Below are 18,292 nucleotides of genomic sequence, written 5' to 3'. Positions count from 1 at the left end.
ATTGTGTGATTCCAGTGCTGGGACAGCTTCACTGAAAATGCTTCCCTTTGTGCTCTTTCCCTTTAATATAACACCTTCTGGAAGGCAGAAGTGTTGGGCTTCTGCACAGTGGTCCTGGGTAAATACCATAACCACTGTTGGAGTAGTAAGTATTAACCAGCCTTAATAATCTAAAGCTGCTGTCACAGGTAACAAACTTTTACAGCCATGTGTGCAATAGAAAATTCAACTCAACTTGGTTTAAATAGTGAGGGGACATCCAAAGGGACAACTGTTGAGCCCCCAGCCCCACAATACCTTTAGTTAACAAGGTCTATGTGCTTTGTCCTGCACAGTACTGGCTTCATCCTGAGAATGTTTCCCCTTGTGCTTATGGGAGTGGCTGCCCAAGGCATTGAGGTCATATGTGTTTCAGTTCACATCCAACATGAGAGAGAGACGCTTCCAAAATCCTTCTCAGCAGATCTGTGAAGAATTTCTCTGGATCCCTCCAGAAATATTCACATCTTTCGAATCAAAATAGTCACATGCTCATACTGGACTCAACTGCTAATGAGAGAGACCAGTTATCCTTATACAATTCCAGTTCACCCACGAACAGAGAATAATGTGGTCACCTTTCTCTCAAGTTTTGTGGGTTACATCAAGGAAGTCAGAAGCCAGAACAAACTCAGACTCAGGCTGTCTTGGAGGTAGTAGGAAGAATGTTTGCTAATCAGATAGTCAAACATATCCCAAATTCCTGAAGGGATACTGACTTGAAAGCCAAGAGACAGCAAAAACCATGGCAGATGGGATAAGCAGTCTGATGTGTCTTAATCTACTTTTTATTTTCTGTATGCTATGTTTGATACCTTGGAAAACGTTTCTACCTGGGGAGGGATTGCCCCTTCAGAAGCCAGCTGATTCTTAGAGAGGTAGCAAAGGATCCAGCCTGGAGCATGCCTTTGAGATGCAAATTAATCAGACCAAAGGCATACCTCTTCTATCTCGTATACACTCCAGAAGAAAATATTCCTCTGTTTTAATCATCCCAGGATCGGGTACCAGGCAATTAGGGATCATCCCTATAGCTACATAAAGCCCATCAAAATTAAAATTATCAAATTAGGCAGTCCCCACATTGTTCCCCCTGCCCTGCCTTATCTTTACCATGAAAGCCCTAGTAAAGACTCTGGCCTTATGCTTTCCCCTCACTCCTGTCTTCCCCCTCACTGCTGTCTTCTACCTCCTGACCACACTGATATCTTTCCTACGTGGCCCTGCCTGGCCTGGCATGCCTACTGTCTTGGACCCATGAGTATAATAATCTTTGTTTTCCTGAACCTTTCCTGTGTGAAAGGCACCTCTTTCACACCTCCTCTTGTGGCTGCACCTCTTGTGAAAGGCACCTCTTTCACAAGCTCCTCTTGTGGCTGCACCTGGCTGACCATCACATTTTTTAAAAAAAGTAAAACACTGGGCTTTTCCAGAAAGTGAGAATACTATGAGAAGGCTACAGGTGTATTTATTGTTAATTTGCTTGGGTCTTGGTTAGCTCACTGCTCCAAACTACCCTCTTTCTAAATTTTTATTTATTTATTTATTTATTTGAGAGAGAAAGTTAGAGCAGGAATGGGGACAGCAGTAGAGGGAGAGGGAAAAACAGACTCCCCACTCAGCAGGGAGCCTGACTAGGGGCTCCATCTCAGGACTCCAAGATCATGACCTGAGGCAAAGGCAGATACTTAACTGACTGAGACACCCAAGTGCCCTGCTCCAAACTACCCTTAATGAATGAAATGTGAATGAAGCAGAATTTTTTTTTTTCATTCTTGGTGCTAAAGGTAAAAGTACAGGTTTTTAAAAATATGTTTAATTGCTTTCCACTTCTAGCTTGGCAGTGAAGTAAATCAAATATGGATTTGTATTTAAGAATGATTTGGTTTAAAATCCAAATGTCACTACTTATTAGTAATATGCCCTTGGTGGAGTTACTTTTTCCCTTTGAGTTTCATATTTTTATTCACTAAAAAGATCACTATAATGCTTTCTAACAGTGGCAATTAATCCAGATTGTGTGAAATAATGTGTGTGAAACACCTGACTTAAAGTAGACAGTCTGTGAATGCAGCTCTCTGCCTCCTCCCTTTACAGCAAGGTACACAGCTGTAAGGAAATATTGAGAATATAAAAAGTCTACAGCTCTCCACAAAGAATAGACAATCTTTCTTTATTACTAGATTTCAGCTTGTAGGACTTGTTTAATTCCTAAACTTCTGAGCCACTTGGGTGGCTCAGTGGTTGAGTGGCTGCCTTTAGCTCAGGTTGTGATCCCAGGGTCCCCCAGCCTCAAACAAGTCCCACATGGGGCTCCCTGCAGGGAGCCTGCTTCTCCCTCTGCCTATGTCTCTGCCTCTCATTCTGTGTCTCTCATGAATAAATAAAGAAAATCTCTTTTAAAAAAATCCTAAATTTCTACCAACAAAGTACTACTCAGTAAATTTTCAGTTGATTGGTTTGGTTCCTTTCTTTCTGTGACTCTATTGAAAATAAGATAACCCACGCAGTATATGGCAAAAATTCAGCCTTTAATTCCAAATTTCTAATATACTAATATCTTTCTTTAATGATAAAGACATTTGAAGACTTAAAAGAATAAGATAAATATGTTAATTCTTCTGGTTTGCTTCTTTCATATTCTCATACTATGTTTGAGGGCCTGAACTACCTTGTAACTATATTGATTAGTAAAAGGGCACGTGGTGTCTTAGGACATTTAAGATGGATTTTGAACAGAATGTCTTTTCTTTTTAACATAATATCTCTGTGCCCATTGCCTCTTCCCAGATTCTAACTACTCATTCACTGTGGATTCAATCTCCTGGTGACCACGATAACCCATGAATGTAAACCCAGCTGTCAGCAGTGTTTTCACAACCATTTTGTAAAATTAGAGCGTTGTCCAAAACACAGATGAAATACAGGGAAATGGGAAAACCAAAACTTGACATGATCCATCCAGGTAAAAGCTAAATTTCCCATGCCTTTCCGAATATTCCTTTTCTTTCTTGATAGCAAAGTAAAAGCCAGTAATTCCAGAAATCCCACACTTCCCTCTAGTACTATGTCCTCGCTTTCATTGTCAGGATGAGAAGGAAATGTTCCCATTTTTTTAGGCACTCAAAACTCTGACACTAGCTTTGACCTTCTGCCAGTATAAATGAATTGCTTTAAGATAGTAGCTATTTCACAAAATAATTAATTGGAAATCCCAGGCCAGATGACATTAGTGCCAGAGATTCCAAATAATTGAACCTAGTTGTAGGTCAACCACTGACCATGACAGGGAGGAGGAAAAGGGAAAAGAAAACAAACAAAAAAGTAGGTCCAAAGACTAAAGACAACACTTTTTATTAGACAGTTCCTCATCTTTTCGAATCCTGTATAATGTCTAATGATTTCACTTTTCATGCCTTCGTCTGCCCTAGCAGCACCAACTATGCTTTTCTTGGCATCCTTTGCAAACTATTCTAATCTCAGCAAAAGTTTCCTAGTGGAATTCTGTCTAGCACCCAGTTACATTTAGTGGAGCCAAAATTCTCAATTCCTCAATCACTTACACCAGCCAGGGACTCCTCTGACTGGCACACGTGTTTTTCCCACCAGAGCCATGGTCCTCTACTGATTTGTGCTGATTCTACACACACTTCTGGTTGCAAGTTTATATTTGGATCCAACCAGTGAGATCTGTTCAGACTCCAGGGCCCATTAAACTCCATCATCTTGAAGTTCACTGGCATGGTTATTATTTTTAAGAACACTTAAAGTATGAAGCACACATTCCACATTTACTAAGTATAACTTTCATCACCAAGAGAATTTCCATATTCAAAATATGAGCTTAGAGTTGATCTACGCTTTATGAAAGGAATTCTAAAGAAAGTCTCCAATTCAGTTGAGCAAACACACTTTAATTTGTGTTTTCTCAAAGGACTAATTATTTCCAAAAATGATAAATTGAAAGATATATTTATAGAGGTAACTTTATTTGTTTTATTTTTTGAAGTAGGTTCTACACCCAGCATGGAGCTCAGCATGAGGCTTGAACTCATGACCCTGAGATCAAGACCAGAGTTGAGATCCAGAGTCAGACACTTAAATAATGGAGCCACCCAGGTGCCTCCATAGAGGTAACTTTAAAAAGAAATACCATCTCTTTTTATCCTGGCCCCATATGAATTCTAGCTGATGCTCCTGAGACGTGACTCCACTGTAACAATGCTTTTCATAAAGACTGCTGTTGATCCTGGTTTTGTTTTTAACATATCAGGAGGAATCAAGTCAATAAATGCAACCAGCAGTATTTATGTTTGAGGCATTACCTCCTTGGAGATTTGTGAATTTTGAGAGTTCTAATATTGTTTTCATCACGAATATGAATCATGTTTACACTTGCAAAGTTGACATATTAACCCAAAGAAAAATAAGTTTCTATTCATTTTTATAATCAACTCACTGAATAGTGCAAAAGTGATCAAACAACAAGTAGGATGACAAGTTGTAAAGTCATTTCTTACATATGATTTATTTTGATTATCATGAGTTTTTTTTCTTTTAGGAAATCAGTGCCCCATATATCTCCACTGTCAGATATATATTCAGAGGTCTGAAAAGTGTCATAAATAAAGTGTAATGAGAGTAAAGGAAAGGATGCTTGTAATAGCAGCAGGAACAGCAGCAGCAACAACAATGCATGGTAATAAGTAAGGGCTGAAATCTGTCTCTTGAGTGGTAGCAGTGCAGGGACCTTCGGTTACAATAGGTAGCTAGCTAGCTAGACAGACAGGCAGGCAGGCAGAGAAACACATAACATTAGACCATGTTAGTCTTTTTAAAAAATTTCTTAGTACTTTGAATTATTATTATTTAGTTGAGCATATACAAGGAAGATCCAAGAAGTAATGGTTTAACTCAGGGGCACACATCAAGGCTCTCTGATTTGCTGATCTCTGTTTGTAGAGAAGAATTTCTTAACTTCCTAATGCATTCTTTATTCTTAAAAGGATGTTTGGTGTATTGCAGGTAACCTTCAGATAAAGCTAATATTGTACCGATGGGTAGACGGGTAGGTAGATAGATAAGTAGATACAGTATAAGAGAATCTCATTATCTTTTCTCAGTATTCTTGACAGTATTTCCAAAAGATTGTAAATAGAGGCAATGTACACATGTCAAGGCCATTTTATTTTAATCTATGAAGTCAAAGGACTCTGCTACCCTCTACCCCCCATTCCAGCCCTTTCCCCCCTGAAACTACTAAAGATGACATCTATACTATTTCAGTGTATTTTAGAGTCACTGCAATGGACAAAGGATTCTGATGTGTTGCTGAATCTCTCTGGGGTCTTTTAAAGAGTCTTCTAGTGGATTCCAGAAGAAATATCTGGGGCATATAGTTTATGGTCTTTTATTCATACCAATTTTGAGAAGCAACTGTTTTGCAGTACTATTGAAATAAAAAACTGCCTAGGAAAAGTCAAGTGAATATTAGTTCTAAATGTATTAAGAGGGAAAAAAAAAAAACAAATGTATTAAGGGGGAAAAAAAGGAGAACAGAAAGATTATCAGACCATGCTACAAAGCTGTTACTACATAGGTAAGAAATTCTTATGAATAATTTGATGCCAGAGCTACCAATGTTTTTTCAATTTGAAAATCCTTAGTAACAACTCAGATATTCTATTTTAAGCTGAAAATCACTTTACCAGATAATATGGTTCTGTGCCATCTAATAACATATTCACAGGGAGAAGATATTATAGATTATGTAATGCATTTATAATTTTTATACCTCTATATGATCTAGTTATCATTTGTAGATTCTAATCTAATTATTACAAAATAAATTATATTTCAGCATACTATAAGAGCTAACATGTTAATTATTAACTTCCTTTAATTTTTTAAGATATGTTTTTCATATGTTAAACCGATTTGGAACATTTATACTTTACCCAGAATTATTAGAATTTTTGCCAAGTAGTAATCTAATTGAAAAAAGGAATTTTTAGTGAGTTCCTATGTTTTAATGGTTTCACAATTAATCCTGGGTATATTCAGTGAAAAGTCACATATCCAAAACTGTAGCACACCCTCTCTCAGACAGTGGAGAGCAGCGAACACTCTGGTTAAAATCAGTAGCAAAATAAATGTATATCCTGATTAATCAATCAGATAAATAGTCCAAAGGAAGCCTTTTATCCTAGGTAAAGAGAGTGGTTGCTTCTGGATGGAAACACCTGCATTGTTAAAGATATTACTTAGAAACATATGTCAAAGAATTTATAGCATGGAGCATGGCTGGAGACAATTCCTTGTACTGAAGCTAGTATGTCATTAGTTTATGTGACTTCCAGTTCTTGTATCACCTTATAGGAGTCTTCCCACAGATCAATTGCCCAGTCTAATGTTCCCCCCCATGCTTGCCCCAGAGATGGCAATTTCATTTCTCTTGGAAGCAGCTTCATTTCCTGTTCTGTGGCTGAGGGTCCTGAAGCACAGAACTTCCTATTCTTCCACCAAATGATGTCATTAATTCTAGGGTACCTGACAACCATGGTCTCCTTCAAAGACTCTGAGGAAGCAGAGGGAGATTACCGGCCCCCTCCCTGCTGGTGCAAGCTTTTTCTGTTCCATCTCTGGATAAAAATTCCTGCAGAATAAATTTATTATGCACCTTTCAGTCTAGAGATTATGCCGACTTTTCCTTTCTAAAAGTGGCAGAGTTAGGAGCAGAGAACACGAGTATCAGAACCAGACATAGCAGAATGAAGTTCCAGCTCTATCTCAATGAGCTATGTGACTTTGAGCAGTCTCCTTAACTTCCTTAGGCCTCATTTTCAATGAAACATGGAAAATAATTTAAGTTTCCTTTGGGATTGTTAGAATAATTACAGGAGCTAATATTTTAAATATCTAGCTTATTGAGCAGCACATATTAGGAACTTAATATAAATATTACTCCCCCTCCCCCTTTCTGTTCACATGGTTAAAGTGCTAGTATTATTTCTCCTAGAAAGGAAATCCTAATTCTGGGAGACATCATTAGGAGAATAGAATGGCTTCTGGTTCCGTAAAGACCTGGGCATTCTTACCACTTTGGTGACTTTGAGCAAGTTGATTTAGTTCTCTGGAATTATTTCTTCATTTACTCATGCAAATAGCATCTATAAGCCTGAGAGTTATTAAATTAAATGCTATACTGTATAGTGCTGTCTATAGTGTCTGAAATAATGCCAAAAAGAATGCATTTAATAAATGGTTGTTTTTTTCTACTGTGTCCCACTCTTCATATAGCTACTTACATAGTAGTAAGTTGTCAATTAGAATAATTACACAGTGTGGTGTTATGGCCAGTGTGACAATGTTTTAAAAGTTCTTCCTTCTAAAAAAAAAAAAAAAAAAAAAAAAGTTCTTCCTTCTATCTTTACTTCCATCCCTTTTACACACTAGAAGGTAGAATGGAAGAAGTGATATAAATAATGGAAGACACAATGTAGTATGAAAATTCAGGGGATAAAAAAGATGCCAAAGAGGGGAACCTGGCTAGCTCAGTTGGTAGAGCATGCAACTTTTGATCTTGGGCTCATGACTTGAGCACCACACTGGGTATAGAGATTACTTAAGAAAAAAAGCCTGAAATAGGGGCTAGGCCATAGAAAGTGGAGGATTGGACAGATGAAGATGGAAGGAAAATGTGATATTAGTCAGGTCATACTATTTTTCTCTGTACAACATCCCAATGGCTTCTTTACTTTGGACATAAAGTCAAACTTTATTTCATGCAAGATCAGATCTTACCTGCTTGTATGACCTCTTTTCATGTCACTCCTCTCTGCTTTTTCAACTAAGCCAGCAGTACTGGCTGGCTTTCAGACCCCCTTATCTGCCAACCTCAATTCTACCTCAGAAATTGTATAGTATCTGCATTTTGGGAGGGGTGGAGGTGGGGGGTGCTATTTTATATCTTGATTGAATGAGCTGCTACACAGATATGTGTACTTGTGAAAATTGATCAACTCTACATTTAATTTAAGTGCATCCTGTTGTATATAAAGTACACCTCAACAAAGCTGATTTAAAGAAAAAAGAACTGGTATTCAGTTACAGAAGTCAACAATAAAGTAGAATTGATCTCAAAATACTTGTAAGCACTTATCAATTCTATAAGGTGAATTGGTAAAATTCAACTTTTTTAGGATTTAGAAGCTGATTTTCCCAGACTTCAAACATAAATGAATGAATGTGGGTTATAGGCTAAAGGAAGTGGAATTTGGCGAGGAGCAGATAGCAAGAACTAAAACTGGGTGGTGGCCTGAAAATCCAATAGGGAGCTATCACAGACTTCATCTACGATTTCCATCCAGGAACAGATCCAGACAGCTGGAGACTGTGTAGGGGGCCTTTAAAACACAGTTTCAAACTCTATTTTTTTAAACTTGATTTGAGTTAAGTTTCTTAGGTTAGATCCCAGTTCATCACAGCAAAACAAAATAAAAGGAAAAAAAAACTTTGGCTTTGCTCTTATGATTTGGGGAGATACACTTGAGACTTTTTCCAGGATATTATCAAAGTAAACCTCTTACAATCCACTGTGTGTACAACTAAAAGATATCCTGAAGGAAATATGCTAAGATGTGACAAGAAAAGTATATATTCCTTGGAAGAAACCAAATTGTAAAAAAATGAAATTTTTTTTTCCAAATTACCAGTGGTGGGTTTTTTTTTCTTCTGTTGTGGCCTTGATGAAAAGGAAAGGGAAGAATTTGTGCAGTTTGTTCACTACCCCCCAGATTTTTAGAATTATGTAAGGATAATAGTATTTCCCCACCCGTCCCCTGAGGAGCTTTTAAGACTAGCATCTGTGAGGTGCATTTCCTAGATAAATGCAAACTGCCCTTTGACTCTCTTCAAGATAAGAAAACACTGACCCTTTCAACCGAGTTATTTATGACATTCGCATAATGTGAAACAGTGCTTAGACCTGATGGGAACGCCCAGAAGTACATGTACTGAAGGCAGCTAAGATTCCTCTTAGCTACTATCCAGGAGAGACCGCCACACAAGTCGAACAATGCCCAAGGCTCATTAAGAAGTTTGATGAATTTAATACAATTCAAATTAAAGAAAATCTCGGGGGAACATGTTTAGAAAAGAAAACCAGATGGGGTTCCAATGTAGAGCATCCAGAGAGCAAGTGTGGGATGGCCTATAATCCTGGGGATTCTGGAAACATGAGAAAATGTGATTTATCTTCTTGGCGAATTAACATGCAAAATGTGTTGGTGGCATAATATTGAGTTTCAGATTTCATAATGAAAATTTCCAGATTGTGAAGGGGGAAAAAAAAACCCACTGGATACTGGAAGAAGTCATCTTCCCTTCCTACAAGACTTGCCAAAGTAAAGGGGAATTAAATAAAAGGAAGGAAAAATGCACCCAATATATCAACACTAGTTATCAAGTGGAAAATGTCAGGATGTGTACCACCAAGAAAATAAGAACAGATCTGAATATCAACTTGCCCAGTTGCTGTCCTTCCCTTTTCTTAGTATGGAATAATAATGTTAATTGATGCTCTTGTGCATTGGACTGGAGGATGGGAAACTGAGATTCTATGAACAAAAAATGTAGAAAAAGAAAACAACAATCCAGTTTACACTTAAAAAAAAAAAAGACTTAAAGCTTAAATATAAACCAGAAATAGTGATTCTGGTATAGTCAGATTTAGTCATGTGGCATTACCATTTGTGAAATGAACCCAGATTGGACTTCAGGACAGGTGAGGTCCAGAGTTTCTTTCTATTCAGACAAGGGTGGCTAACTCAGAGAAAATGATGGAAGATTTTGGTTTATTTTGTTTTGTTTTGTGACATCACATTAAAACTCTTCAAATATAGCATTAATCATTTGCATTACTAATACATTTTTTTTTTCTGAGAATTTTAGCAAAGCTCAAACCCAGGACAAATATTACCAAACAAAAAGAGAAGTGTTCAATGTGCTCCCTTTGCCAGAAAATACACAAAATAGTGAAAAATTGAATTTAAATTATTTTTTAAGATTTATTTATTTATTTGAGGAGAGAGAGACAGGGAGAGGCAGAGGGAGAAGGAGACAGAGAATCTCAAACAGACTCCCTGCTGAGTGTGGAGCCCAATGCAGGGCTTGATCTCACAATCCTGAGATCATAACTGAGCTGAAATCAAGAGTTAGATCCTTGAACAACCCAGGTGCTCCTAAAGTCACCTGAAATTCTATCACTCAAATGAAGTCATAGAAGAAAAAAAAAAGCTATCACAAACTAAGGCCATACTCCACATCTAATTGTGCAAAGTGTTTTTCTCTTATTATATATAATGAATAGGTTTCATGTCAACATATGCAGACTAAAATAATAATTTTTAATGGCTGCTTAGTACATTATTTAAGTACACCATAATTGAATCACTAAATATGCCATCTTAGTACATTTATATTGTTTCTAATTTTTTTCTGTGTTTAAAAAAAATACTAGAGTGAATATATGGAATGCCTGGAACAATTAGTATGCACTTTTATTACATTTCTAGGACTCCAAAAAAATGAATAATAAAAAATAAAGAATTAAGAGTAGACCCAATGGGTTTAATTTCATGGTATATAATATGTAATGTATCAGAATGCTGTTCTGTCTCATATTTCTTTATCCTCACTTATTGGCATAAGCCAGTAACGGAAATAGGAATCACTTAGAGAGGAATTAGAGCACAGGAAGCCTGGAGTCACCTATAACAAACTTAGTAGAAACCTAAGGAAAAAAAAAAATAGGTGTCACATTAAAAAAACAAAAACAAAACAAAACAAAACAGTATCTCAACGATAGCTCATGGGTGAGCTAATGAGAAATTGGGGGGTAAACAGAGATTGTTGAAGGGCAAATAAGATCATCTTTTGTGCACAAAGGATGTACAAATGATGGCGGGTTAATATCTACACACAAAGTTGTACTGAGTAAGCAAAGATTCGTTCTATACTGAATTAAAAGACTAGATATAAATAAGCCATCAGGGACCCTGGTGAAACTTTTGGCTACAATGTGCAAACTGTCATACTAAGCTGCCTTGTGGTAGCAAAGACAAATGATTTCCAGTGCACAGTGTCCATTGGGAGGAAACTGGAAGCAAATCTGGGAACCTCAGAGTGGTGATTCGTAGCCCCATGCTTGTCAGGATGGCAGCATCTGGAAAGAATGATAGAATCTCAGATTCCTAGAAAAATATAACTTTGGGGGAGATATAAAACAAGGCCTCTACAAAGGGCAAAAGAATGCTCCACTAATTAACTTGATCACAATTATAAGTTCCTATTGATTAAACCTCCAAAGTAATACATCCTGTACCCTCCTTTCCTTATTGTTCCTGCTCTAATGGCTTAGGGCATTGAACTAGATTTTTTTAGATAACCTGCAAACCTTCCCTTCTCTAGGACATTCTTTATTCCACCATCAGAGTAATGTCTCTAGGACATGTCTTATTATGCCTTTTGCCTAAGCAAATGTTTAATTGCTTGGACTATTGGATAAAATAGTTTGAAGTCTTCTGCAGTGGGTTCTCTTCTGGTGGTATCATGCTCCATGGCTCTTCCCAGAAATGCCAGACAGCTTGCACGTGTTTCACCGGACTGGGTTGTTTGCTCCGTGCCTGTATGCCTTCACATTTGCTATCCTCTTTCTTTTCAGAATGTGCTTCCTGTCTTTGGAACACCAAGTGAATTTTCCTTGAAGACCATTCTTAAGTATCCACCTCAATGAAACCTTTATAGGCCTTCCTCCAAGGTAGAGTTAGAGATTTGTTCCTCTGTACTCTCATTTGAGCACTTCAGCCAATTGCAAAGGTAAAGCTTCTTGAGCAGTACATGGGTTTTTCTTCTATGTGCCCTGATGGTTTCTTACAGTGCATGACACTTAGCAGATTATTATATAAATGAATATCTTAGGTTTCTCACAGGTGATATTATAAAAATGGAACGTTATTTTATTTCTACTTTTGGAAAGACTTTAAAAGTGTTCATCCTATAGGTGGCTACAGATTTTTTTAAAAAAATAGGTTTCCTTGTTATTATGGAAAATGTTTTGTCTTAAGTACGGAAATGGCTTAATGACAGGAAGCAATGTGTAGGAATAAATGATCATTTCTCTACTTAGAAAAGTGTTAGTGTCAACATTCCCGAGGGACTGATGCTGGAACACAATCTCAACCAACATGTTAAATATATTCTCTAGAAAAAAAAAAAAAAAGCAGAATCCTTTAAGTTTTCTTTTTTGTAATAGCCAGGGTCTTCTGTCTGCTGAAGTACTGAGTTGACAGGTATAAAATACAAGAATATAATGAAAGCAGTGAAAATAAAAAATAAGAACATTTGACTTTGATGTAGGAAAATAAAGATAATAGGGTTAAGGAAAAATCCATTCATCCAGTTTATTTTGAGTACCTATTATATACAAAGTCCTACTTTAAGTGTTGTGAAGGCCATAAAACTGAACGAGATTGAGTCATTGTACTTATTTGTTATGCAAATACAATAACAGTCAAAATAAAATATAGTACGCTTTAAATTAATAAAGCTATATAGATATTTAGAAGAGTAAGAGATCATTTTAAGTTGGAAGAATTGGGAGTTTCATGAAAACATGTTATTTGAGCAGCTCATGATGTCTAGATGTGATTTTTAAAGTTAGAGATTAACAAGGAAGGTGATTCAAAGTGAAGAATAAATGAGAAAGAAGGATCAAATGTGACTTCTTAAGTGCAATTGGGGACGACTGAAAGGAGATAATTGACAACAGAAAGAAGATATGCAGAAAGTTGATTTGAAGACAGAAAAGGGATAAGATGAGTTAGGTTGCAAGAAAAATAAATTTATAAGGTACTACACTGTGAATTATAAATTGCAACCTAGCGAAAAGGTCATACAGTCTGTAGAACATTTCAGAATATGACTGCAGTGGCAGCCGCAACAACAAAATCATGCAATTATGCTTTCTAAATTTTATTGGAAGTAAAAAATTTTATTGGCAATAAAGCATTTTATTAGACATAAAGCATTCAGTAGGATTTAACTGTCATATAAAGTGATGGTGTTACTATACTCGGATAAGTCTTACATTTTCAGCACTTTATAGATTGCAAATTCTTTCATGTACACGGCCTCACATCAGGTGAAAAGAATCAGGTGCTGTCATTCTCAATTTAAGAGTAGAAGAGACTAGCTCTAAGTAGTTTAGATAACTTTATTCAAGTTTGCATAACCAGTAAGAGATAGGCAAATCCAGGGATAGAACCTAGATTTTTTTATGTGCAAATTCAATATTCTCTTAACTGTTCTACTTAGCACTCAAGGGATATAGAGATAGAAAGAACTAGAAAAGTTCCTAAAGCGCATCACTAAATAATCAAGGGAATGTAAGAAGTCCTTTAGAAGGAAAAACTTAAAAAGTGTATATACTGGAAATCTAGTTTAGAAAGCAGCAAGGTTTGCTAGTAATTTTATAAATGTTAAAAATAAAGTGACGATGGCTTAGATTATAAAATTCAGATAACTAGAACCAGAAGATTCTCTAGCCCAGAACTTATAAACACCTGGCCTCTTGGCCACATCTGTCCTCTAGAGATGTTTTGCATGACCTTCAAGGTTAACACAATATTGTAAATATTGTAAATAGTTCTCATGATTTTGAAATTAGGTATGAAAAATCCCTATTTACAACTTCTTTTGAAAATCAGAAGCTCTGGGATAAGTGGGCTTTGGCCCCATAGAACATCAGCCAGACTGAATCAGGGCTTCACCCTTTAAAAGAATTCGTTTGCTGCTTTAACACAGTATCCCTCCTAAATACTACTAGGGTACACAACAACCCAGTGGATCACACCCATTCTGCTTCACACCTTCATATTACTTGGTAAGTATTTGGTTTTGGCCACTGTTTTCGAATCTAAGTAGAAACATTTGAGGTGCCACCTGATGCTAATGGCAGGCAAGTCAGTTACACCCTCCTTCAAAAAAATTCTTTTGAATATGTTGACAGAGAGAATGAACTTTGAGACTTCAGAAGACACATTCTACCCATAAAAATGGATTTCCATGTCAATGGCAGAGCTCCAGGGGAAAAATTGAAATAATCCTGCTTTTAAAAAGCATGACCTTAGCCCTTTATGAAGCCAAGTTTATTCTTCTGATTCTATGAGATTCAGATTCATTTATTTATTCACTAAATATTTACTAAGTTCTCACTATGTGCCAGGTATTGTGTTAGTTGCTAAGGCAAAAATCAATGAATAAAACAGTCTAAAGTCCTTGCCCCAGGGATGCCTGGGTGGCTCAGCGGTGGAGCCTCTCCCTTTACCTCAGGGAGTGATCCCGGAGTTTGGAGATCGAGATCCAGTCCCACGTTGGACCCTCTGCAAGGAGCCTGCTTCTCCCTCTGCCTGTCTCTGACTTCTCTCTGTGTCTCTCATGAATAAATAAATAAAATCTTAAAAAAAAAATAAAATAAAATCCTTGCCCTTGTGGACCTTACATACTGTATGAATAGGTAGAAAACCAACATATAAATAAATAAACTTATAGCAGGTTTGAAAAGGGGAATTGGGAATAGGTAGGGGATTGTAATTGCCTCAAGGCAGATCAAGGTAGGACGCCCTAAGAGAGTGACATTTAAATAACAATTTGGGAGAAGAAAAGGAAAAACTTGAGTATCTAAGGGAAGCATATTTCAAGAAAAGATGCCTCCCAAATCATTTGTATAAGTTACTCTTTGTGCTTATTAGTTCAAATCGTTTCCTGATACTGTCAACCAAGAGACTTAACCATTTTGACCCAAGAATAAAGCATGCCCGACAATTCCAATATTATTCAGTGTTTTGAAGTGTATTTTAGTATGTCAGGGCAAGAGCATCATGGAGTACTGTAGGATTTAATAGGCTTAATATTTAAAATTCTTTTAACTGTTTTTGTTAATTCTACATTGGATGCAAGATTTTCTCTCTTTTTTTTTTGTCTTTAAAATAAAGTACACAAGGAATGGTATAATCAGAAACAAACTATTATTAACAGGATAATGTAAAATTAATTTGGGCTTTTTTTTAAAGTGAGGTAGGGGAAAAATGTTTTCACATGTATTCCTTATTTTTAGAATTCTTCCAAGGCTCCTAGATTAATTACCTTTAAAAAAGGGGGATTGAAGAAACTATTATTTTGCATTGAGCCTGGTCCTGATGTTTTAATATTTATTTTGCCTTATGAAAAATCGTTACACAAGTGAGTAGATTGAAACTCAGGCTAAAAAATGTATGCGAATTTATACAGCTAAAGAAGAAAGCAAGTTAGAATTCCACTTCAATTAATTTTAAAGTTGGGTTTCTGTATTATAAAAATATCAGAAGGTTATTCTAGATCATAATGTGATCATAACCATCTAACCACAATAGCTTCTACCTAAGGTGGCTCTTAAATATAATTAGAATGAAATTCAAACCATGTTTTGGCAGCATTATGTGATGCTCATAGAAGTATAGGAAGAGGAGAATCATATATGAATTGCTGGTGATAAAGGTGCCTTTCTGACTGATGTCAGTCTGCAGATTCACCTATGGACATCACTCCTGTCTTCCAAAACAGTTCTGGAAGAACCCCCAAAACAGAAGTTCCTCCATGCAGAAAATTAGAGCGAAAAAAGAAAAGAGAAAGGAAAGAAAGAAAGAAAGAAAGAAAGAAAGAAAGAAAGAAAGAAGAAAAAAAAAAAAAAAAACCAGAGTTCCCAATGGGTTCCATTGTGCTCAGGACACAGCAACCAAACACTGCTCTCTGCAAAAGAAATGTCAGGCCATGGTGCTTGGAGGACCATACAACACTCTCACATAACTGTGCTGATGAGGTGTCACCTATTTCCATCCAAAAGTTGTTGTAATATGATAACACCTTTGGGATAAGGCACTTTTCTGTCTATGAAATTATTGAATGCAGGCCTTATTCACCTCTCCACATTAGGCTTGGATGCTCAAAATCTGATTTTAGGCCCTGCAGAAATGAGAGGAGGCATCTAGCATATGAAAATGTTGCATCTGGAAAACTCCTTAATGGGAAATAGATGAACTAGATGATCCAATGAGGTCCTCCACATCCTTAATTTCCATGATTCTGCCTAGGAAGTATTTTAGAAATTTTCTAACCCAAGGCAGATTCCACTGATTTCTGAAAATGAGGGTTAGGGAGGCAATTGGCATTGAAAAAGGAAAGGAACTGTCCTTGACGGCTAGAGAAAGATGGAATGCCCAAGGCGCAGACAGTGGGGATAATTGATCCCCTACCACCTTATCTTGCTGAAATAGCAGAAGACAGGAATAGAAGGACCAGGCTGCCAATTTGTGGATGCTTCTGGCAATGAAACGATTGCTGAAACTATCCTCCCAGTAATTATCTGTTAAAAAACATTCTCACTTTCCTCTTTAGGGCCCAACGCCTGTTTTCACATAAAATAAGAGATTAAGTAAATCCTTTTTGGTTCTCAGTCACCCCTGTAACTTCAGTTCCTACCCTGCTGCTTGTTAACTGTCCCTGTCCTTAAGAGATAGAAATAACAACTGGCTGCAGAAGATGTGGGAAAACCAGAAAAGAGTTTGTAGTATTTGGCGAATAATGCATCTTACTGGAATAAAGGAGATATAGGAAGTGATCTATATGTATTCTGTATCCTGTAATATTGCTTACAATATTAAATGAGAATTTTGCCTTTTCAACTATATATGAATTTAGGAATATAAAACAGAAATGTCTGCTACTTCATCTTCATAGTTGCCAACATTATTGAATCACACTGAAATGACTATGATAGAACCGGTATTTCAAACTAGATCTATCTTCTCCAGGGGCAACCAACACACCATGCCATTTAGAATTAGAAATTAGAATTCTTCATTTGCTTTGCTTAGTGAACTGGTTGTAGAATGAGTGATGCAGTGCTCACTTAGGCAGCACATATACTAGAATGAGTGATGTGATTTTCTATTTGAATTAATCATATTTTCTATTAGATTTTCTTTCTAGGATTTTTGAAGACTTCCTGAGATTTGTCAAAAGTCTCTGAGTGCTCTCTACATTTTAGCAAACATTTATTACCTGGATGTACAAAGACGTTCTAGGCACTGCCCCTGCCTTCTAGGGATTTTATTTTTAGTTCTTCCATTTTACATAATCCTGGTACAGAAAAACAATCACTCATACATGTTTCGATTGCTTTAAAAAGCATTCAATGATAAGACATATTTTCTATAAATATGATGTATTTCCTGAAATGTAATTTTTAGCTGAAAGTGACATTGACTTTTATCTAGCCTGGCATTCTTAAAGAAGTATAAGTTTGTTTTTTGTTCTCTCTCTTCTCTTTCTCTCTCTTTTAGCTCTTTGAGAAGTATCTAGCTAAAAGAGCCCTCTAATCTTTTGACCACTGTTCCAGAGCTTAAAATAATTTTTAGAAAAAAGTGTTTATAGACAATAGGAAAACTGAAATTCAAGAATCAGTGAAGTATGCAATCAGAGTTCTAGCTCTATTTTTACTATTCACATGTCGTCTTTCATGATAAGTGGCAATCGTGACTGATTTTGAAAATATTAATGTACAATCCCTTGAATTTCCTTACTCTATGTGGCAGGAGTTATTATTTTGGTCTTGCTATGAAGAGTTCTCAATGGCCTCTGCTTGTTAAAGACCAACTCATTCTGAATGATGCCTATGGAAGCAAAAATCTGTTCTTGCCTGCTGAGACCTTGTTTGATATGTTCGGCTGTGCATCCTTAACATTTAGCAGGCTGGAAGGCTCAATACATGTATATTAACTTTTAACTGAATACATTGAATGAATAAATGAAGTTTGTTCACAGAGTGACAATGCTATACTTTTTCCCCTGTCACAGCCACCAGCTGTTCGTAGAACAGTGAAGGTCGAATTGCCTTAATATCAATAAATGTGGTTTTCCCCTAGTTACACTTGTAACCTTGTGCAGGGGACTTCACTCTCTATATCTTGGTTTTCTCCACTGTAGAATGAGAGAATTAAACCAGGTAATCTCCAAAGTCCCTTCCTATTATTCCATTCAGTGATTAGTGTGTGATGACATAGTACACATTCTGGTATTACTTACAATGTTGGGGGCAGCAGACTTGCCATTCACTCCTCCTCAAAGAGGACATAAGCCAAGTTTAAACAGGCAAGTA

This window comes from Vulpes vulpes, chromosome 7 (assembly GCF_048418805.1).
Source record: "Vulpes vulpes isolate BD-2025 chromosome 7, VulVul3, whole genome shotgun sequence".
In the NCBI taxonomy this organism is placed as follows: domain Eukaryota; kingdom Metazoa; phylum Chordata; class Mammalia; order Carnivora; family Canidae; genus Vulpes; species Vulpes vulpes.
Note: the sequence above shows the minus strand (reverse complement) of the source record.